Source organism: Muscardinus avellanarius (assembly GCF_963383645.1).
Source record: "Muscardinus avellanarius genome assembly, chromosome: 13".
Classification (NCBI taxonomy): Eukaryota; Metazoa; Chordata; class Mammalia; order Rodentia; family Gliridae; genus Muscardinus; species Muscardinus avellanarius.
The window spans coordinates 51,919,426-51,943,577 of NC_137799.1; the positions used below are offsets into that span (position 1 = coordinate 51,919,426).

The 24,152-nt window shown below is 35.5% G+C and overlaps 1 protein-coding gene across 1 annotated transcript in view; it reads right to left on the reverse strand.

The window, feature by feature from the left end:
- Positions 1-24,152, reverse strand: part of DMRTA1 (DMRT like family A1) — a gene marked incomplete at both ends in the record, with an annotated part of 105,493 nt that overhangs the window by 81,050 nt on the left and 291 nt on the right. The window lies entirely within an intron of this gene.

Genomic DNA, 24,152 nt, shown 5'->3' on the forward strand with positions numbered 1-24,152 from the left:
TTACTAGAGAAAAATAGTTCTTTCATCTGGTCTCCATGGGTTCTAGGAAGAGCAGATGGTGACTGTTGCAATGTCTTGGCAAAAAAGAAAAAAGGGAAAACCCCCAAAACTACAAAAACTCTATTCAACTCTTAAAAGTTTCACAAGAAAATTAAAAGTCTATTTCCTAAATTTCTAGTATCTAAAATTTCCAGTCAGTAACACCTAAGGCTTGTTTCTCAAAAATAAACCACAACCACCCTATGAGCCAAAATTTGCCAAAGGCTCATTTCATGTATCTGATACTTGTAAAAGATTATGTAGTAGACATCAGAGTTATTGTCACTCTTAATTCTTAAAGCCCTGGGTTAAATATCTCATCCAAGTACTGATTAAACTAATGTTTTATAAATGATTTAAGATTTTATATCATTTCCTCAACTTTATAAAGGTAAATAAAAAAGACTCTCTGAAGTTATACTTTTACAAAATGTTATGTATCATTTTATCTATGGAGACTGTTAGGTCTTTGAGGATAGGAACTTTGTTTAATTTGTCTATAAGCTTTAATACTTGTCACAATGCTTTACCATACAGTATATGGTCGATAAAATAAGAAAATTAGTTAACTAATATGGACTAGTAAAACCATATAAGGATCAATAACTTTACCTTTGGTGGTCTCAGTAAAAATGTTCCCCCTGATCAAAAAAGTGTGTATCTTTTCTTAGGTGATAATGAGCACTATACATTCCAGCGGTTTTCACTTCTTATCACAGCTGTTAGAAAACTCTGGACTAAATTTTGTGTTCCACTGCAGCTTTTTCAGGGATTTCAAATGATGAGGAAATTTTAGGGCACTCTAATTTATTCAAGCATGTACAGGGAAATATTGCTAGCCTGATTCTTATTGCCAAACATTCTTGCATGCAATAAAATTGCAGTTCACTTAAAATAATTTAGACACAGTGACATTCTTACTCTTTTTCATCAATTCAAGCCATTAAGATTTTATCATTTACATATTCCATATTAGTCTGGTTTTAGTGGTAGAATACAAAACAAAACCAAAACCATGAAATGATAAAGTGTTAAATATACGTAGAAAGAAAGTGTTATCTCACGTGCATAAATCCATATGGACTATATTAATAAATTCTAATTCTGTACGGGTTCCTTGTATTCCATATCACAGAAATGTGAGATAGGTTGCAACAGAGTGGGTTCTCTAACACAACTTTAAAATCAAACAACTTCTTATTCTCATAAAGTATTAGCAAACTGTTTTCTGAAAGTAAAGGATTGTTTAAACAGAAGCAAGCAAGACCTCCAAGAGAAAGCAAGGTCTCCAAGAGAAAGACAGACGGTCCTCACTACATTAACTCTCGCAAGAGCTTAAAACTCATAATAATTCTGATGTTAACGAGCTGCCTATAAATTGGCACTTAGGTAGCTACCTGATAAATGATAATCTCTGCTCACTTATAAAAAAAATAAATCTGAGTTTGTTTGCATGGACTTAGGTTACAGAGAAGGCCTGAAATATACAGGGTTCATAAGTGTATTTGGTTACAGATATGATCTTTAACTTTCCCTAGCCAAAAAAGCCAAAAGTAAACATTTCATAACTTTTAATGTGTGGTTAGCAAATATAGTTGGCCCATGGTCAGGTCCCTGAAGCCTGGAGTCCTGGACAGAGCCAGCTTAGCTGGATCCCTGTGGCCGCCTACTTAGAGCCTACCCCTGGAGTTTCAAAAGAACAGGGTCCTTTTTATCCGCTTAGCTCAGTTGCTATAAACACTTGCTGTATGTTAAATGGCTTCTCAGATCCATCCAATCCGATTTGCACATCATTAGTCTGGAGGATGAAATGAATGCCTTAGGATAGTTGACTTTGTTAAATACTGAGACCTTTGTAAGTGAAAAGCCCTTCACAGAAAATATTACATCAGGGCTGGCTAACATTCCTGTTTCATGAGTCATTTGTACCTCCAAGTTGTCCTTGAAATTTCAAATTCACTGCATACACTTCTAAACACATACAGTACTACTTTTTTGTTTGTTTTATTTATTTTTGTGTTGAATCGAATGCCAAATCTGCTAAGCAAGAATGTGGAATATTTAGCATTTGGTAAAATGACCTTCATGTATATCAAGGGTGAGGGGACCTTACAAACCAGAGGGGAAAATGCTAGTCTAGGAGCCTGAAAATCTATCATAAATCCAGGCCTTTCTCTGACTTACTCCACCATTACTCAGAGATCACCATTCACTTTCTCTAGTTCTCATTGTTAATGGCCCTATTAATATCTGCTGGGAGCATCTACTTAATACATGTATTGAGATCTGAGTGTGTTTTAATGATAAATTAGCCAAAAAAAGTTCATTTTGTTGTGAAATTTTACATTTTGAAAAGCTCATAGAATAAGTTGATTATGATTACAAATCAGACAAATGATCATTTCAGAAAACTAAATTTCATTAGAACAATCAACCATTACCACTGGTGTTTTAAACATTGCTGCCACTGCTGCCGCTACTGTGATACTGTCACTTTGAGGTGATGCTGACGTTCTGAGACCTCGTCTGTGATGATGTTCTAACCGCTGCTCTGAGACCTACCTTCGCCAAGATGTCATTCGAAGTAACGCACTGTGACTGTAGAAGCTACACAACAGAAAAGCAGCTTGACAGTACAAACAGCATCAGTAGCCTTTCATGGGAATGCCCTGATATCATCTTGCTCATGAAGTTTACTCACTGCTATTAGATTATAGCCATGGGGCCAGACCCATCTGGAACAGTTACTAAATTTTAGTTTCCTAGTATTCTGCCTATAGTGTTTCTGGTAGCAGATTTTTCATGAGAAGTTTCAGATACTGTTAGGTGCTTTAGAAATATCTAGTTTGTACCAAAAATCTCCCACAACCCTTAGATTGGGATTTCTCCCACAACCCTTAGATTGGGATTTTTTAAATATAAGATTGATTTTTGTTAAGACTAAAAGAAAGAGAAGGTATTGGTATTTACTAAGTGCATTTTAAGATAAAAGTTTAAGACAAGCAGACATTTCATTTAAACTCTATAATGGTCCTCTGAAAGAATGCATTACGGTCTTGTTTTACAAATACAGAAACTGACTCTCACAAGGGCCTGGCTAATTTCTCTCTTCTAGAAAACATTTTAAATGACTTTCTGAAAATCTTACAAGAAGTCTACATACAATTCTATTAGAAATTATCAAAAATATGAAAGATATTTTAACAACCTAATACATTACCAGAAAATAAAAATGGGGGGAGGGTTCCTGAATAAAATAAAGCCAATGGAATAATTAAAATATCAGAAAATCAAAACCAGAAGAAAGAATCAAAGTGAAACATGGTTTAAAACACATGTAGGTCCAGGTATTGTGGTGCACGCTTGTAATCCCAACGCTTGGGAGGCGGAGACAGGAGGATCACACAGGTTCGTAGTCAACCTCCCTGGTTTAAGAGACATTGTTTCCAAATAAATAAAAAATATAAAATAGGTCTGGGTGTGTAGCCCGGAAGTAGAAGGGCTTCCAGGAACCCCAGTATCACCAAAAAAATAAATAAATATAATAAGATAAAAAAATAAAAACACATGTAGGTGAAAATGTTGCAGAGAAAGAAGTGGTTGAAAGATCTCAAAACTCAGAATCAAAGGGTTCAGTCTATCCCACTTGGCTCTGAGAACAGCATCAAATGGGTCTTGGGGGACTACAGGGGGCAGAGTATTTGCTTCCAAGTTAAAGCCGGGATGGTGAACACTGCAGAAAATAGGCAGACTGCTCAAGGAAATGTGACAGACAGGCTCATGCCCAGGAGACAACCCAATAATACACTCTGTATCTCCCCTAATACCTGGTGCAACATAAGTAGAAATGTCATCCAGACACAAGTGAATAAGCAATTTCAAATATAAAGATAGTTGCACCACCAAGAGTTACGGTGCTCAACAATGAAGTGACAACCAATATCCAGAAGATAATCATAAATTCAAAATGATCATAACCAAAATCTTATCAAGATTTTTTTTTGTGGTACTGGGGTTCCTGGAAGCCCTTCTACCTCCGGGCTACACTCCCAGACCTTTTTTTTTTTTTTAAACAGGATCTCTTAAGCCAACCCGGCTGGCTTCGAACCTGCACGATCCTCCTGTCTCCGCCTCCCAAGTGCAGGGATTACAAGCATGCACCACCACGCCCGGCTCTTATCAGGATTTAAAAGAAACTATACAAAGTTATTTGAGAGGGAAAATTGGGGTAACCTGCCATCATGAATATCGAACTACAGTATAAGGGTAGGAAAATAGAGGCAGTTTAATAGCACAGAAATAGATCACTGGAACAAACTGAAGAGTCTAGAAGAGGCAAATGTGCTGTGTGTGTGTGTGTGTGTGTGTGTGTGTGTGTGTGTGTGTGTGTGTGTGTTATATGAGAGAATATGGAAACTCAAATTATCAGAGAAAGACTAGATTATTAAGTAAATGTATTCATTTCCTTAAATTAGGATTAGATCAGAATCCTGCATAACATACTCAAAATAAATTACAGAAATATTAAAGTATGAAATTATTACAAAATTATTAGATAGAATGGTGGTATTTTAATTGTGAGGAATGGTAAAGGGTCTCATAAAAAAAGATTAGAAATGATGCCAGGCGTTGTGGCGCACACTTGTAATCCCCGCATTTGGGAGGCTGAGACAGGAGGATCTCACAGGTTGGAAGCCAGCCACCGCTGGCTTAAGAGACCCTGTTTCCAAATAAAAAATATAAAATAGGTCTGGGAGTGTAGCCCAGAGGTAGAAGGCCCCTGGGTTCTATCCCCAGTACCACCAAAAAATAAACAAACAAAGAAAGATACAGAAATGACAAACTAACAGACTACCTAAAATTCTTTAAAAAATTTTTGAAAGAGATCATCAATGATAACACAAACAATCATTGTCAAACTATGGAACTAGCCAAGATGTCCATCAGCAAATGAATGGATTATAAAACTGTGGGATGTGTAGACAATGGAATTTACTCAGTCATAAAGAAAAATACATCATTTACCAGGAATTGGATGGAACTGGAGGACATTATGCTAAGTGAGATTAGTCGGTCACAAAAAAGAAAAAATTGGATGCTTTCCCTAATATGCTAAAGCTAGGGAGAAATGGGTCATAGGGGGAACTCTAGATGAAGAAGGAGATCCTATAGAGGAGAAAACAAGGCAACCTAACTGAGGGGATGGGAAGGAAGAAGAGGGAAACTCTTTATAGCACATGATGTACTTAAACAAACATATCAAAGTCAATCACTAAGCCAAGCATGGGAAAAAGGGATGGGGAAGGAATGGAGTGGGAATGGGGTATAGGCTAATTGGATGATGTGTACATGAATGTCTTCACGAGTCTTTTATCTCATTAAGATGTATGACTACAGTTCACCAATAAAAAATTATTAAAAAATAATAATAAATAGGGCTGGAGGTATAGCTCAGAGGTAGAATGCCCCTGGATTCTATTTCTAGTACTGAAAAAAAAAATAATCCCTATGTTAATAGGACAAAGAAGTAGTAAAAATGAATAAAAGCTACAAGAAGTAAAAGAAGGGAAAACTATATCATAATATATATGAAACTATGCCAAACTGTTTTAGAATTCTCTAGAGGAACAAGACTTTTAGAATTTGTACATAATTATCAAAGGTGATTTACTGGACTGGCTTACAGAACCAGAGGCTATATAGTCCTATTGTCTGCAAGCTAAGAATTTGGAAACCAGTAGCTACTCATTCCTTGAAGCTGGAAACCTTCAAAAAAGAGGAACCAATGATGCAGCCCCAGTCAAAGGCTGAAGGCCTAGAAGCTCCCTGGAGAGTCGCGGGTGTGGGTGTACATTCATAAGGTCTAATGTCCACAGAAAAATGGCAGCAGCAAAAATTAAAAAAAAAAGACACGGCTGCTCAGATGAATCCTGACCTGAAAGCTGCTTCTGTTCTTTATTTCACGAGGGCCCCAGCCTAGTGGACAGTCCCATACACGCACATTCAAGCCAGGTCTTCCCTCCCACGTTGATTTTGTTGACCCCCATGCCCACTCTCTCTGGAGAGACCTTCACAGACACACCTACAAGTACACTTTCTCATTTTCCTAAGCATCTCTCAATCCAGTTACACTGACAACCAAGATTAATCATCACACCAAATCTTACTAGTAATCAAGGAAATTGAAACTAAAACAACATTGCTCTTTTTACTCATCAGGTCATATAAAATTTTAAGTTTTGATGATGTCCATTTAAGGTGAGAAATGTTCATTTTCATACCTCATTGGTAGGAGTTTAAAATCATACAATACTTTTGGAGGGCACTTTTGTTAATACATATCAAAGTTTGACATTCCTATAAGCCAAATATATTTATTATACTTCTATACATTTATCCTATAGAAGTAAATAGACATTTTCCCAAAGATTCACATTCACATACAAGGAAGTTCATTACATTCTTTTTTTTTTTTTTTTTTTTTGCAGTACTGGAAATGAAACCCAGGGGAATTCTACCTCCGTGCTACATCCCCAGCCCTATTTTTTATTCTTTATTCTAAAACACAGTCTTGCTGAGTTGCAAAGGGCCTCACTAAGTAGCTGAGGCTGGCCGCGAACCATGATCCTTCTGTCTCAGCCTCCCAAATGATAGGATTACAAGCAAGATTATTTTTTCTTTTTTATTTGTGATACTGAGGATGAAACCCAGGGGCATTCTACCTCTGAGCTACAAACCCAGTCCTATTTTTTGTACTTTATTTTGAAACAGGGTCTCACTGAGTTGCAAAGGACCTCACTAAATAGGTGAGGCTAGATGAAAATCACAAAATTCTCCTGTCTCGGCCTATAGAATTCTGAGATTACAAGTATGGGCCACCACAGCCGGCTTACCACATTCTTTTAAGAGCAATAAATGAAATCAAATTCCTGCCAATCAGAAAATACTGAAATAAATCGTGTCATGTCAGACCTACGAAATACAAAATACTTAGTAAATAATGAGTATATCTATATAGACACTAAAAAGTCATAAAGGTTGTTAGCAAATCAATAATTCATGTCATAATGTATATGGTAATATCTCATTTATCCTTTTCATGTGTGTGTGTGTGTGTGTGTGTGAAAGAGAGAGAAGGGGAGAGAAAGGGAGAGAGATACTGTAAAAGCATAAGAAATGATGAATACAAATATCTGTACATACTATTTCCAGCAAGAGATGGTAGACTTCTTGAGTCAGTTTTCAGATGCAGAGAAAGCACTATCTTTGTAAGCTACTGAGAAAGTTAAATCAAAAGACATTCTCTAGCCGGGCGTGGTGGCACACGCTTGTAATCCCCACACTAGGGAGGTGAAGACAGGAGGATCGCGCAGGTTCGAAGTCAGCCGCGCTGGCTTAAGAGACCCTGTTTCCAAATAAAATAATATAAAATAGGTCTGGGAGTGTAGTCCGGAGGTAGAAGGGCTTCCAGGAACTCCAGTACCACCAAAAAAAAAAAAAAAAAAAAAAAGACATTCCCTAATGTTCATGACGTACATTCACAAACATATCAAAGTCAATCACTAAGCCAAACATGAGAAGGAGGGAAGGGAAAGGAAATGGGGTGGGAATTGGGGAAGGTCTAAATGAGTGATGTGTGCTTATATGCCTCGACCATTTTGTACCCCATTAAGATGTATGACTACAATACACAAAGAAGAATATTTTTAAAAAGACATTGATTGAATATAGAAGCAGAGGTGAAGAAGTGGGCAAAATAAGACAGAATCCTTGCTGTATAGCTGACATAAGTAGTTGGATGAAGATGACATTCACTAAAATTGAAAGCTAACTAAACTCCAGAAAGAGTGTGTGAGTTTTCATAATAGACATGCTTCTTTCCAGATGCCTTTGAGGCATCCATAACATGACAACATGGATACAGTTGATTCTCAGGCCTGGACCTGAAGGCACAGTCTGTACTGGCAATCTATAAATACACATCCTCTACATAGAGATAACAGAAGGTACAGAGAAGGCCACTGAGGGAATAAGGAAAGAGGAGAACATTATGTACTTCAACACTAATGCCCAAAAAGAAGATAAACTTGGAAAGGAAGCAGAGAATGAATGGCCAAATGACAGAAGGGAAATCATTAAGTATTTATGGTATAGGATCAAACAAGAGGAGATTTCAAGGTGATTATCAATGTCTACTTTAATTAATGTCCACTGTGTTTAATGTTATAAATGCTATTGGTAACCATAATAAAATAATGTATGCAACTATTACTTCATTGGGGAAATACTTTTTATAAATTATACAGCAATTTTTTAAATAACCCTCTGGGTTCAATTATTAGCTAAGGAACATAAATTTTATCCTAAAAGCTTAAAATCAGCCTTTAAATATAAGCTAATATAAATTATATAAATTTTCTCATTTTATAAGCTTAACCTAGGAAACAATTTATCTCTTCTATCCCTGATAGACATTTCATACAAATAAATTGCAACATGATAAAATATGGATGACCAATAAGTTTGGTTAAAACATTTACATTTCAATAAGTACATGGAATTGATTTTTGTTTTTACTTTAAGAAGAGTGTAAGGTATTTAAACAACAAAGAAAACATTGGTCTAGAGTAAAAAAAATGACTAAAAATTTAGCCATGGAAATGACTCCTTTTAAAATTTACCCCAGTTTTTTACTTAGACCTTAAATCACTTTAGCATTCATTTCACGGATAAAAGTTCTAATTTAGCTTAAGTTACTTGGATATTTGAGACCACATGAATTTGAAGTATGAATAATAAAAATAATTACTATAAAGCTTCCCTCTGTTTTGGCTGGGAAAATCATCATTCTCGGACTTGGCGAGATTTTCTAACATAATCTAATATACAAGCCAGCTAATGCATTAGGCATTTTTTCTCTGTAGACATGATTTATACATTGGCATTATAAAAAAATGTTAGTCTTACAGTTTTCCTTTAAAAATCAATGTAGGGTAATCTTTTATTTATTTTATTGTGAAAATCAGAACTTAAAGTAGTCAAAAGTAGGTTCTATATGATTTCAGTATTAGCACTCACTACTAAATAATAACTAGGAAAGAAAGGATGATAAATATCTTTCTCTTTTATTATAAAATCTCTTCAAGAGAGACTTTTCTTCTTTAATTCTAATCAGAATTCTTAAAATCCTCTTTTTTGTGTGTATTAGCCCTAAAGATCTTCACAATGTTCATATAATGCCTGGAATTAAGAGACTTGTGGGAGCTTAGATAGAATTTGTCAAATTATTTCTCTTCTTGCATTTTGATTTTTGAGCTCCTTGTGAAGAAGCCAATTAATTTCAATACTATTCACTGAATGTTGGTCTTCAAAAGTTGCAAGAATGGGTCAAAGGCAAAGAACATATTTGTGTGTGGAAGGCAAAAGAAAGAGGATTTGGAGTTTAAGTTAAAGCTGTATACCTGGAATTTAAAGTGAGAAGGTGGATATCTAAGATATAAACAAAGTTCACTATGATTTGAACTACATAATTCAGATTTACTGGTCTGAGGCTTTAATAGTTTTTTTTTTTTTTTTTTTTTTTTTTTTTTTGCAAGAGGATAGATAGACAGACAGTGGGAATTGAACCTAGGGACATTCTACCTCCAAAGTAGCCCAGTCCCTATTTATTTATTTATTTATTTATTTATTTATTTATTTATTTATTTATTGAAACAGAGTCTTCCTAAGTTGCTGAGGATCTTACTAAATTTCTAAGGTTGGCCTCAACCCTGCAATCCTCCTGCCTCAGCCTCCCAAGTACTGGAATTACAGGCATGTGCCACCATGCCTGGCTACAAGAACATATTTTAGATGTGACTTTTACAACAATTAAATAATAAGTAATCAATGTTAGTTTAGACTTGAAAATGCACCAAATTATTTTTCTTTTGCAAGTCTTTCTTCTCTACTAGATTCTAAGTACTATGAGAATTAAAATATGGTTCTGAAGTCAGGCATGGTGGCGCATGCTTATAATCCCCTTCCTTGGGAGGCTGAGACAGGAGGATTACACAGGTCTGGCTACTGAGTGAGGCTCTCAGCAACTTAGTGAGACCCCGTTTCCAAATAAAATATAAAATAGGTCTGGGAGTATAGTCCAGAGGTAGAAAGCTCCTGGGTTCTACCCCAGTACCACCAAAATAAATAAATAAATAAATAAATGAAATAAAATATGGTTCTGAAATTTTCTGAATCCCAAGGACCTAGTACAGTGACTGATACTATGATTCCTTAATAAAGAACTGGGTAAACTTATACAATACTCCATCCATCAATCAATCAATCAATGACAAATCAAGTCAGCATACCCCTTCAAAATTTTGAACAATTAGTCTAGTTATTTTATAAATTGGTAGATAAACCAACACTTATTAAGAGCTTACCATTTATTGAGTCATATATTTAACAATCTCAGAGAATATTTTTAAAGCATAATAATTTTTCATATTTTCAAGAAGTTATAATCTAATCAAATAGGACAAAAATAATATTATGAAATAAAAGCAAATTAGCCAGTGTGTGATTAAAGTGTGTAACGATTCAGAATAAGAAAGTCACATTGCCCAGCCACTGAATCAGCGCAACAGAGACAGTCTGCCCACAGATATGAGAGTAAAATAAATGATCATTGTTGTATGCCAGAAAGATTGTTATAGATGTTTGTTATACAGCCAATGTTGATGGAAGATCTTCCAATATTCAGTTCTCCAGTCTGAGGTCAACTTGTAAAACTCCTCTATCAAGTTCGCCTAAGCCACCTCCACCTCCCATCTGAGCTGCAGCTACTGCTGCTACCTTGCATTGTCGGTGTCTCCCTACATCCATTTTCCCCTCTCTGTGTGTTTGCTCCAGAGGCATCTTTTAAAATGCATATTGAAAATAACTATCTGCTTAAATCTCTCAACAACTCCCCTCTGGACTTAAGACAAAGCTCACATTTGTTCAATGGCCTCCAAGGTCCTGTATGAAATGTTCCCTCATCACAAGTTTCTCTACCTCACTCATCCCTCTCTAGCCACACTGGATTAGTTATTTTTGTTTTGTTTTCAGAAGATATTATGCGCCTTCCTTCTTCTTGACCTTGTACAGAGATCTCTTTGTGTCCCTTAACTTCTTGCAATGCTCTTCTACAAAGGCCACTTCCCTACTCTAACTCCCACTTATCTTTCAAATATATTTATGTAAAAGGTCACTGCAAAAGCCTGGTTCCATACTATGCAAGATCCCCTTGTTATAAGTTCCCATGACATTCTGTATTTTTTCCTGGATGTCATTTATCACAATTAGTCATGTTTTAGTGCATTTTTCAATTAGCATCAGTCCATTTCACCACGCTGGAGGGCAGGGATGTGTCTCTCATTGACCGCAATATACGCAGAATCTCTGGTACATTCTAACCCATAGTGGGAGCTCAATAAATGTTGGCTTAGTTAATTCTAAGATCTAATGTACTTATTCAGGTTCTTTCCCATACTATGAAACACATGAAAACTATCTAAAATATTAAAAAGCTTGCCTCTAGCCCTTGTTGCTTTGAAATGAAATATATTTTTATAAAAGAAGGTGTATCCTTATATTTTAGATTACTGCACCATCTCTACTTTCTGTGTGTGTGTGTGTGTGTGTGTGTGTGTGTGAGTGTGTGGTACTGGGAATGGAACCTAGGAGCATTCTACCTCCAAGCTACACTCTCAGCCCTATTTTTTTATTCCTTATTTTGAAACAAGGTCTTACCAAGTTGCAGAGGGCCTCACTAAGAAGCTGAGGCTGGCCACGAACCAGGATACTCCTGTCCCAACCTTCCAAGTACTAAGATTACAAGTGTGTGACACCACACCCATACAAGTGTGAATAGTCTTGCTATTCACAGCCCACAGAAAAATATTGGGTAAGTATGTCTCTTGTTTCCTTATAGGGAATTTAGATTCACAAATATTTTAAACTATAACCCACATCAGACTTTAGGTATGATTGATATATAAGGAAATGGATAAATGATAGATAAGTAGATAGATGATAGAACATATTTTATTTAGTTAGGTTTCTCATAGATTTATGGGTCTACTGGAATAGATGATCAGGGCTGGGAATGTTTGCAGCATCCTGAAAGTTGACTTATATCCTAGGCTTAGAGCTGACACACTATTACTTCTCACTCTTTCTTCTGACCAAAGAATGTCACACAACTAAACCTAAAGTCAAGAGTGAGTAAAGGTCAAGATTCCTAAAGTACATGATGTACATTCACAAACATATGAAAGTCAATCATTAAGACAAACATGAGAAGATGGGAGGGGGGAGAGAATGGGGTGGGAATTGGGGAAGGGCTAAATGACTGATGAGTGCATGTATGCCTCTACCGCCTTGTACTCCGTTAAGATGTATGACTATAATGCACCAATAAAGAATTTTAAAAATAAATTTAAGTGGGGCACGGTGGTGCAAGCTTGTAATCCCCGCGCTTGGGAGGCAGAGACAGGAGGATCACGCAGGTTCGAAGCCAGCCGTGCTGGTTTAAGAGACCCTGTTTCCAAATAAAAATATAAAATAGGTCTGGGAGTGTAGCCCGGAGGTAAAAGGGCTTCCAGGAACCCCAGTACCACCAAAATATAAAAAAATAAAAATAAATAAATAATTTTTTTTTTTTGGTGATCACGCAGGTTCGAAGCCAGCCGTGCTGGTTTAAGAGACCCTGTTTCCAAATAAAAATATAAAATAGGTCTGGGAGTGTAGCCCGGAGGTAAAAGGGCTTCCAGGAACCCCAGTACCACCAAAATATAAAAAAATAAAAATAAATAAATAATTTTTTTTTTTTTTTTTGGTGTTACTGGGGTTCCTGGAAGCCCTTGTACCTCCGGGCTACACTCCCAGACCTATTTTTACATTTTTATTTGGAAACAGGGTCTCCTAAGCCAGCGCGCACGGCTGGCTTCGAACCTGCGCGATCCTCCTGTTTCTGCCTCCCAAGCGCGGGGATTACAAGCGTGCGCCACCACGCCCGGCATAATAAATAAATAAATTTAAGTGGGGCACGGTGGCGCACGCTTGTAATCCCGACACTTGGGAGGCAGAGAAAGGAGGATCGCACAGGTTTGAAGCCAGCCGCTCTGGCTTAAGAGACCCTGTTTCCAAATTTTAAAAAAGTATAAAATAGGTCTGGGAGTGCAGCCCCGAGGTAGAAGGGTTTCCACGAACCCCAGTACCACCAAAAAGAGAAAAAATAATAAATTTAAAAAGATTTAAGACCAAGATTCAATGTTCCACAGGAGTAACAGAATGAAAACATCAAAGGATAATATACATGTATTATTTAGATATAAACCTACTCTAGCAAGGATATAGGGTTTTCATGACATTTGTATAGGATTTGTTTCCTACATCATTATCTTATTTTCTGTTAATCTACAAAAATTATTTATGATATCTTACTTATATTTTTGTTTTACATTTATGTATTAGAAAATTTATACTGAACAGGGCGTGGTGGTGCATGCTCGTAATCCCCGCGCTTGCCAGCCGTGCGCGCTGGCTTAGGAGACCCTGTTTCCAAATAAAAATGTAAAAATAGGTCTGGGAGTGTAGCCCGGAGATAGAAAGGCTTCCAGGAACTCCAGTACCACCAAAACAAAAAAAAAAAAAAAAAAAAGAAGAAGAAGAAAGAAAACTTATACTGAGCACTTTTACTTTAGTGTCTTACTTCAAATAGGACAACCATATGGAAAATCCTCAGAAGAAGGAAAACGAACTTACCATATGATCCAGCAATACCACCTCTGGGTATCTACCAAAAAAAAATGAAAAACAAAATACCAAACTAATGCATGAGCAACCATGTTCACAGCTGCACAGTTCACCATTGCCAAACTGTGGAACCAGCCACTGTCCTTCGACAGATGAGTAGATCTAAAAGCTATGGGATGTGTACACAATGGAGTTTTGCCCAGCCATAAGGGAGAACAAAATTATGGCATTTACAATGAAATGTCACAAGAAATAAGAAATCAGATGCTTTTCCTAATGTGCAAAAACCAGGGAGAAATGGGAAACAGGAGGAACTCTAGATGAAGAAGGGATCCTACAGAGGAGCAATTAAGGTGACCTACCTGAGGGGATGGAAGGGGGGAAGAGGAAAACTCTTTAAAGCACATGATGTACTTAAAAATATCAAAGTCACTCAGGAAGCCAAGCATGGGTAGGAGGTAGGAGGAGGGAAGGGGTCAGGGATTGGGTAAGGGCTGATTGGGTGATGTGTGCATGTATATCTCCACAAGTTTTTTATCCCATTAAGATGGATGACTAAAATGCACCAATAAAAATTTATTTTAAAAACCCTACATTCATTCTTCTCAAAGGCTGCAAGTATTTTTCTTGATATTGTACAACAAATAAAACTAACCCCTAACCTAAAACAAACTGAAAGCAAAATAAAATGCAGTAAAACATAAAAAAACAAATAGTACAACCATTTTTATCTATTTGACCTCAATAATAGCAATAAAATCTACCCCTTAGATAATGCTGCTCCCAACTTCACATTATTTTATCATAAGTTATAAATATAATTAAATATGAAATATAAATATCACTCATATTTGTGGGGAGAACTCTTATTCTCATAATGATGAGACCCAATTTCCTGGATTCTATAAGATGGGAAAGATTAAGAGCCTCTGTGTTTGGTGCCTTCATAAAGTCCTACAAAGATCTTTGATTTTCAATTTTTAACTCACTGTGATTCATATATTTCATACTTTCCAAAATAAAATGTTAGACAAGAATAATATATTTGTGAGACTGAGTTATATGGAAATAGTCTTTCTTAACTCTTTTCCATTTCAATAATCATTTTGTAGAATTTTTTATTTGTTTCAAACACAAATTACTATATATTCCTTAGAAAAGAAGGAAATCTTAGCAGCCTTAATAAATCATTTATAGTAGGAGATATTGTACATTGAATCACAAAATATAAAAAATAAACAATGGTATATTTAAAAGATGAAACAATAGAAAAGAATCTGAAGGAATCAAACTTGTAGACAATTTACGGATTTTAACCTGTGGGAATGTCAATTAAAGTTCAGAGGAAAGTCAATGGCTATAATTAATACCTGTTAACTGCTTCTGGCCTTCAGGCTCACCCTTCCCAATGATGCATAATAATTAGAAAACATTACCAGCTGCCATCAAAGGTTTAAGTGTGTGTGTGAATGAGCATTGCAAACCATAAAGTTATAGCAAAGATTACCTCTTATTTCCATTGTCAAGATCAAATGAAGCACCACGTGAACAGACTATAACTTCACCAATAAATATTTAGTGATTGCAAAGCTTCAAATACAGTTTATATACCACAACTAAGGGATGTGTAGATTATCCCTTCCACTAATCATAAAAGCACAAGTCAAATTTAAGATTCAACTGAAAGTTGTCTTTCTAATTTTGTGATATTAATGTCACCAATTATTTTCAAATATTAATTTCTTACAAAATTAATATGAAAAAATAATATACTTTATACTTTTTTGCAGTACTAGAGACGGAACCCAGGGGCATTCTACCTCCAAGCTACACTACCATCTCCATTTTTTTTTCTTTATTTTGAAACAGAGTCACGCTGAGTTACAAAGAGCCTCACTAAGTAGTAGCTGAGGCCGGCCTCGAACCATGATCCTCATGTCTCAGGGTCCCAAGTGCTGAGATTACAAGTGTGCACCACCATGCCTGGCTACTTTATTCTTTTACTAGGCTTATGGAGTAAGGAATCATCAAATCAGTACCATATGTCAATCATGTTTATATTCATTTCCAGATTACAAAACAATTATCAGAGTCTCAACTATTCCCTACTGTGATGGAACCAGTAAATATTGGATGTTGACAATGAAGGACCATCAGTTCTTTAATCTCATATGCTTCTCTGATATAAAATATTGATTTATATATTTAATGTTATTACATACAGACACATATATATTTTAAATCACTACTGACTAAATTCCATACAAGTTTGTTCTCTAAGAGTTATGAGGCCTCCGAAGGATATGAGAGAGGTATGAGGCTCTAAGTTATGAACTCTTTACTTCTCTAGCATTAACCCTTAAAGAGTAGATAAATAACCATTGGATTTGCAATTGTTGGAATTGTTGGGGTGGTTGTTGGTTTTGTGTTTTGTGTGTGTGTGTGTGGTATGGGGGATGGAACTCAGGGGCATTCTACCTCCAAGCTATATAATACATATATATATATATATATATATATATATATATATATATATATATATTTCTTTATTTTGAAACAGTCTCATGTGTTGCAAAGGGCCTCACTAAGTAGCTGAGGCTGTCTGGAAACCAGGATCCTCTTGTCTCAGCCTCCCAAATGCTGGGATTACATGCGTGTGCCACTATGTTTGGCTATGGAATTGTTTTTTGAGATGCTTTCTCATGAGACCTGATAACCAACTACACCATTCTACACTCTAAGCATAATCCATGTACTTTCCTGTCAAAGTGTGTGTCATGGGCTTGCTTCATTCATTCAAGTATCTTCTAGGTACTGAGGATTTTACTAGGAGCTAGGGATGTGATATTAAACAAGTTAAACTACCCACACTACGCACACTAGTACTATACTATTTATACTATACCACTTCTACTTAGTACTTAGGAGGCAGAGACAGAAGGATAGCAGGTTCAACGCCAGTCTTAGACACTTAAAAAGACTCTGTTTCCAAAAAATTACATATATAATTATATATATATATATATATATATATGTATATGGAGGTATAGTTTGAAGGTAGAATGTCTGGGTTCAATTCCCAGTACCAGATTAAAGAAAATGATATGTAAATAGAAAGCTAACTACAAAATTAACATACACATTAATGCAATAAAAAATTATATGATAAATCCTTGAAATTTTCCCAAAACTCAATATTATTTAATAAGTAAATGAACAGGATAAAAGAAAAGAGCTCTGGAGGACATCCATGATTTCTGGAAACAAATGATCATTATCAAGACTGAGTGACAGTTAAATGATAATGGAATGAGTTCTACAATAAAATAGGATAGGGTTCGTCAAATAAAAAGAGTTCCCTAGCCAGGCATGGTGGCGCACGCTTGTAATCCCTGCACTTGGGAGGCAGAGACAGGAGGATCATGCAGGTTCAAAGCCAGCCACGCTGGCTTCAATAGACCCTGTTTCCAAATAAAAATATAAAATAGGTCTGGGAGTGTAGCCTGGAGGTAGAAGGGCTTCCAGGAACCCCAGAACCACACACACACAAAAGAGTTCCCTAAGTTTTTGTAAGAAATCAAATCCTAGATATGTACTGGGCAGGAACAAGTTTTTTAATCTTGTAATTTTTGCATTTTAAAAGATCTATAATTAGCTGGTCATTGTGGCGCATGCCTGTAATCTCAGTGCTTGGGAGGCTGAGACAAAATGATCACAGGTTTGAGGCCAGCATCAGCAACTCAGTAAGACTCTGTTTCAGGCTAAAACATACATTAGGGCTGGGGCTCTAGCTCAGAGGTTGAACCCTGGGTTCAGTACTTTATATCCCCCCCAAAAAAAGCTTACAATTACTATAGTAAATAAAAGAAAGAAAATGTTATCCAAAAGAGGACAAAATAGGAATCAGATTGGAGTAAGACTTTTCTTCAACAGCACAAAATAGCAAGAAACAATAGTTTAAGGAGGAAACGGTTCTGAAATAAAAACTTCATGTCCAATCAATTTGTCTTACATGTTCAAAACTAACTGAAAGTTCTCTTAGACAAGCTTGAACTCAGGGAATGTAACCCCAAATGCTTTTCCAAAAAATTGCTCAGACATATTCCAGCAAAAAGATGAGCCTGACTAGAGAATTCATGATATAAAAATTTTAGTATGAAAAAATTGATAGTAATTTAATGATACAACCAAGTATTCTGTGGTTTTAAATATTATTAGCTCTGTAATTAAAATATAATTATTAATTTTCTTAATCCAAAAAATAAACATCAAAATCATATCTAATAAATGAATCATTTGAAAGAAATAACTCTAAGCTAAACCCAAATGTCAGATGATGTCAAATATTTGAAATAGTTAAGGAAGAAATGAATGCAACAATTCCACACCTAAGTTTTTATCATATTCAAGTGAAATCATTAAGTAATATTTTTTCTTGATATTGATAGTTACATAAGATATATTCAATCATATGTTCTATACTTTCCAAAGCTTTTCCAAAATGAAAATGTACTGTTCATAAAATTAGGAAAATAGAAAGTAATTTCAAATTTAAAGGAATTTTAAAACAAAATATATTCTTACTCATATTTTTACCTTCTGCATCACTCATATGAGAGCTAGAGCTTTTATACATTCTGAAATCTTCCATTTTGTTTTTATATTATCAAACACTACATGAATAAACCTTAAAGAATTCAGATCACCATGTGATACCTACTACTGTTCCCCAGATCCTAACCGACCCATAGGAATAATTGCTGATCAGAAAATAATAATAATAAAGCAACATTCTGAGCAAAGTAAGTATCACTGGAACTAATGTTACTTTTCAAGGCTATATTGAAATTCCATCACATATTCTTATGGAAACAGTGCTCGATCAAAAAATATCTAAGAGCAAAACTATAGTACTCAAAAGCTTATGAGAAGAAGTAAGAGCGTTAAGCAGGCAAGGCAGTGCAATGGAAGAAGGAGAATGCATGAGGATGGGGTGCATAATGCTTATCCATTGTAGCAGCCACTGCTGAAAAGAATATATACTTTGACAGCCTAGGTCTCGTTTTTGAAAACCAATTATAGTTACTTAGGAAATGACACTTTCTCCTCTGGGAATTAGAAATCACTACCTACAGCAATGTCATTTTATGACTTATGACATCAAGCCCCTACTGTACTCTGTATCATAACTCTTCCCATGGGTTATATTTTCATTTGTTTAGAATGCTAAACACAATGTCATAAGAAAATCAGTTGTCTAAACCTATTTGTCATAGACTCATTTGTCTGTCTAAAGCTCCTTCATAAAAAAAAAAAACGAAAGAAAGAAACTTATGCTTAAAAATATAAGCCATAGCTCTGAGGCTCTATTTTCACCTCTATAAAGTTAAGATGTTGAATTAAATGACCTCTGGGTTTCTCTTAGCTCCACATTTTAAAATTCTACCATATGGTCACCTCAGGCTACAAAGTCCAGAGTACTTATCATGCAGACTAATTGAAAAGCATTTATGAATAACTAAAGTAAAATCACTTAAATATTTAGATTTAACTTGTATAATTTTAACTAATGTAGGACTATTTTGAAAACCAGGAGTATAAAGATTTCTCATTTTTCTACTTTATTCTATTAAACAAGGCATATCTCAAGCTAAATCTACAGTCTGCTCAGTAAACTTTAAATTTGTAACTGGCGATTTCTCAAAATATCCAAATATAAAGCATGAAGCAAGAACTTGAGTTTTTTGTAGACTATAGAAAAATAATTTTAACTATAAATATTGCATGTGTCTATCTGTGAGTAATAAAGTTGGTTAGACCAGTTACCTTTATAATAAATATGCCAAAAACATGATCAATTACACTGTGCTCTATCATATCAATGTCACACGTGTTTAATTTGAATTTTAGGGTCATTTATAAACTAATTCATCTAAATTGCTGTACCTAGTGATTCTATTAAACTCATAATGATCTACCATGCTCAGAAAATATAACCAATATTTTCCTAAACATAGTATGTCAAATGCCAGGGAAATTTGACTTTCTCTATACACCTACACCACCTCGCTGGTGCTGACATTAACTCAGATCGCCCAAGCACCATATGCTGTAAAGCAAGTGTTAATGAGATGTCAAGTTGTACATTTGAGACTTGTTACTTTGATGGTCCCATGTTAGGTTCTTTGAAGTAAAACTAATTAGAGCAGACCCTAAGAGTGAGTTTTTTTAGGTATGATGGGGGGAGGGGAGAAAATTTTACATATTAAGATCAAATTAAGCTTTAATGTCCGGAGCTCTTGGAACCTATGGCCTGACTTGTACAATTAAGGATGCTTCACCAAGGATAAGCTAAAAACCAAGAACAAGATTAGGAGCCTCACAATTCAGGCCTCTGTATTTTAAAGATTCATGGAATCAGCAGCTGCAAGGAAAGCAAGAGACTTTGGAGGTTGAATTTATTTTATGGCACTCATCTAGAAAAATCTGAAAATAATAGAAACCAGGCATAATGGCACACACTTGTAATCTCAGTACTTAAAAGGTTGAGACAAAAGGATCGCAGGTTCAAAGCCAGACTAAACAACTTACTGAGGCTGTCTGTAACTTAGTGAGACTCTGTTTACAAATAATGAAATAAAAATGGCTAGGAGCATAGCTCAGAGGTATAATGCCCCTGAGTTTAATCTCTAATACCACAAAAAATAAACTAAAATAATAGAAATAAATGACAACAACAAAAAACATTCTTCTTTTTCTACCTAGGATTCATCACTACAACTTTTTCTCTTGGTTTTGGAAAAGGATCATAATTGCAAGCAGCAAGAGAAAAAGAAATGTGTCTTTTGAGTTAGATTAACAACATTTCAAATTAACATTTATATAGTACTTTAAAGTTTACAAATTATTCTTGAAGGCTAGACAATACTAGAGATGAAATAGTCAAAGACAAACATACTCTGAGCTGAGAAATGTTTAATGATTTTTCACAGAAAGTTTTATGATATCCATTTTTCTCCACAATGTGAGATAAATCAATTATAAGTTGGTTCCTAGGCAAAAAGTTATTGTTCTTGCTGAAAATCATAAAATACATAGACTGTGCAATTACCAAAGTGAGAAAGCCAACATAAAACAAGAAACCGGAGAAAGAATGTGACTCCTTGTTAGAAAGCATAGTGCCATTAATTATGCAGACCCTCATAGAAGAATCTTACCTTCATCAAAATAAAATGATAAAGATTTGGGCTTCAGACTAATAACACTGACAGAATTGGAAAGTAATCTGCAAAGAATATTAAGATCCAGTGTAGTAAGATGGCATCAATTCCCATTAAAAATAGAAAAACAATAAAGGATTATTAGTACCTAGGAAAAGATGAACTCAAACAAAAATCAATCCCATAGTCTCAACCACTAATTTTTCTCATCAGCTTTCCACTTTCCTTGTGAAAAAGCTATAAAATGCCAAAAGTCACTTCATAGTAAAAGAGACTATGTATAAGCTAGCTATGTTGTACATGTAGCTCCTACTACACACTATATACTCCCTTAGTCTCAGTTGTCTCTTTTGTTATCCTCGGATTGCATCTGAAGATACTATCATATTACTGGATGTCATCTTTGACTTAAAGAATATCTTCAATTACTGCCACAAATGGGTATGAAGCGAGTGGGCCTTAGGAGATTCTTAATGTTAATATGTGGTGTCTTCAGCGGATAAAGTATCTCAGCACAATTTACTTCTTTCTGAATGGTTGAAATGATTACAAACCGAATCACATTTTATTTTCACAATTGTGAGAAATAGGGAAGAGATTAATTCTACTTTACAATAATGTTACTTAAGTTATTCAAGCTCACATTTTAAAAGTATTAAAGTTTCTATATTACCTATTATAACTTTAATTTTAAACCTAGACCATTTTGCTCTAGTCAATGCCACACTGAAGGCCTAAAATTTTCTCTGGTAAGAGCAATTTTATGCTTTTTAATTCTTCTATTTAATTTTAAACTCTATTACTATCAGTAGTAGTAGTAGTAGTAGTAGTAGTAGTTTTTAATTCTTCCATTTAATTTTTTTTCTTTTTTCTTTTTTCTTTTTTTTTTTTTTTTTGGTGGTACTGGGGTTCCTGGAAACCCTTCTACCTCTGGGCTACACTCCCAGACCTATTTATTTTTATATACTTTTTATTTGGAAACAGGGTCTCTTAAGCCAGCACCAGCTGGCTTAGAACCTGTGTGATCCTCCTGTCTCCGCCTCCCCAGCGCAGGGATTACAAGTGTGGCACACCACGCCCGGCCTTCCATTTAATTTAAAAAAAAAAAAAAATACATGTCCCACAATGGCTAAAACTTAAAATTCTATCATATTTGTACAACAAAAAACTATACAACAATAAAAACAAAATACATGTATTAATATTAATTTCATGCTGATAATGTTGAATGAAAATAGAATTAAATAATATATGCTGTATGATTCTATTCATGCAAATTTATTTTTTTGTGTGGTACTAGGAATGGAACCTAGGGTCATTTTATTTCCAGGCTACACCCTCAGCCCTATTTTTTGTTCCTTTTTTTTGAATGGTCTCACTGAGTTGGAAAGGGCCTCACTAAGTTGTAGCCGAGGCTGTCTGTGAACTGTGATCCTCCCGTCAGCCTCCCAAATGCTGGGATTACAAGTACGTGCCACCATGCCCAGCTTCATGCAAATTTCAAACACTGGCAAAACTGATCTAAGGTGATATTGATTGGGAGGATCATGAAGGGGGTTCTTTATGATGAAGATATTTTTATTTAAATGTTGAAAACATACTTTTAGTAATTTGTTTGGATATTTATTTATGCATATTTTTCAATGTAATTTTTATTAAAATACAACCAAGTGAGAAAATATTAGCCTTATTCTTCTGGAAAGAATACATAAGCTCAGATACTCGACCTAGAGGTTTAGATCCCCACCTTCACAGGGATTTGATAGACAGAATAATGAAAGCCCCTCCAAAAATGCTCACATTATGAAACCTGGGACCTATAAGTACTTGCTTATAGGGAAAGGACTTTGCAAATGTAACCAAGGTTAAGGACCCAATCTAATCACACAAGTTTGTACAAGTGGAGAATCCCTCCCAACTACAGTCAAAAACACACAGAGAGGACAAAAGGAGAAAGACTCAGTCTATTCTTTCTGGCTTAGAAGTTAGAAGAAAGGGTTCTTAAGTCAATGAATGTGGATGGTCACAAGAGACTTAAAAATGTAAGGAAAGATTCCCCTCCTAAGCCTCCAGAAAGGAACCCAGCCCTGCCAACACCTTACTGGTCAAAGAGATATATGTAAGACTCCTAACTTTCAGAACTATAAGATTAAATGTCTTTACAATTTAAGACACCACATTTGCAATAATTGCTTTCAGCATCAGTAGAAAACTATCTCTAAAAGCAATGTGGGATGCTTAGTGTAGATCCTGAGAAAATCAACAGTGTCATTATGGGTTTCTCATGGAAAGGAAGGATAGTCTTTCCAAGCAAGGGTGAGAGGGCAACATCTACTTGTGAAGAAGACTTGGCAAAATTCAGAAGTTCAAAGTCCCCTGCTTCATTATGATATACACATGTCTTCATTCTAATTCTTAGGACACCATGGCCTCTTAATCAATGCCTTAACTTTAACAGAAGATATCCTGAATGGTCATGAATTCATTTAGTACATAAAACATTTGCAGAATGAGATTCTGAGTTTTGTTCTAAAAAATCTCAGCCCTGTATCTTCAAGAGCTAAGAGTTTCATTCATATCCAATAGAATCTTTTACATCATTTATGTGAGGCTAGAATAGGAACTTAAACCCTTGAGCTCATCCTTTTATCTCCCAACTTTCTGCAGAGCAGTCAGTTAGGAGCTGCCAGAAATACCATTATATGCCTTAATTTGACTCAAATCTTCTTAAGTATTGTTACAATCGATTATAACATGTCCCCTAAAGAGCTCATTTGTCAATATTCAGTTCTGATATAGTTGAGTCATGAGGGTTATAATTCCAGTGGATAGCCCATTGTAAGGGATTTATCTGGGTGGTAGCCTGGGCAGGTAAAGGGTGTGGTTGGAGGGGTCGGATCCCTGAGTGGTCAGCCTTGAGGATTACATTTGGTTCCTTCTCCCCGCACTTCCTCTTTCTTGCCTTCAGCCTCCATGATGTGAGGGGCACAGCCCATATGTTCTGCTTCTCAACACTTGCCCCACCATCCCCTGAGATCTGCAGTTCCTGGCCTCACATGGACAGAACTCCAATATCTCCAAAGAAAACTGAGCTAGTAAATCTTCTTTCCT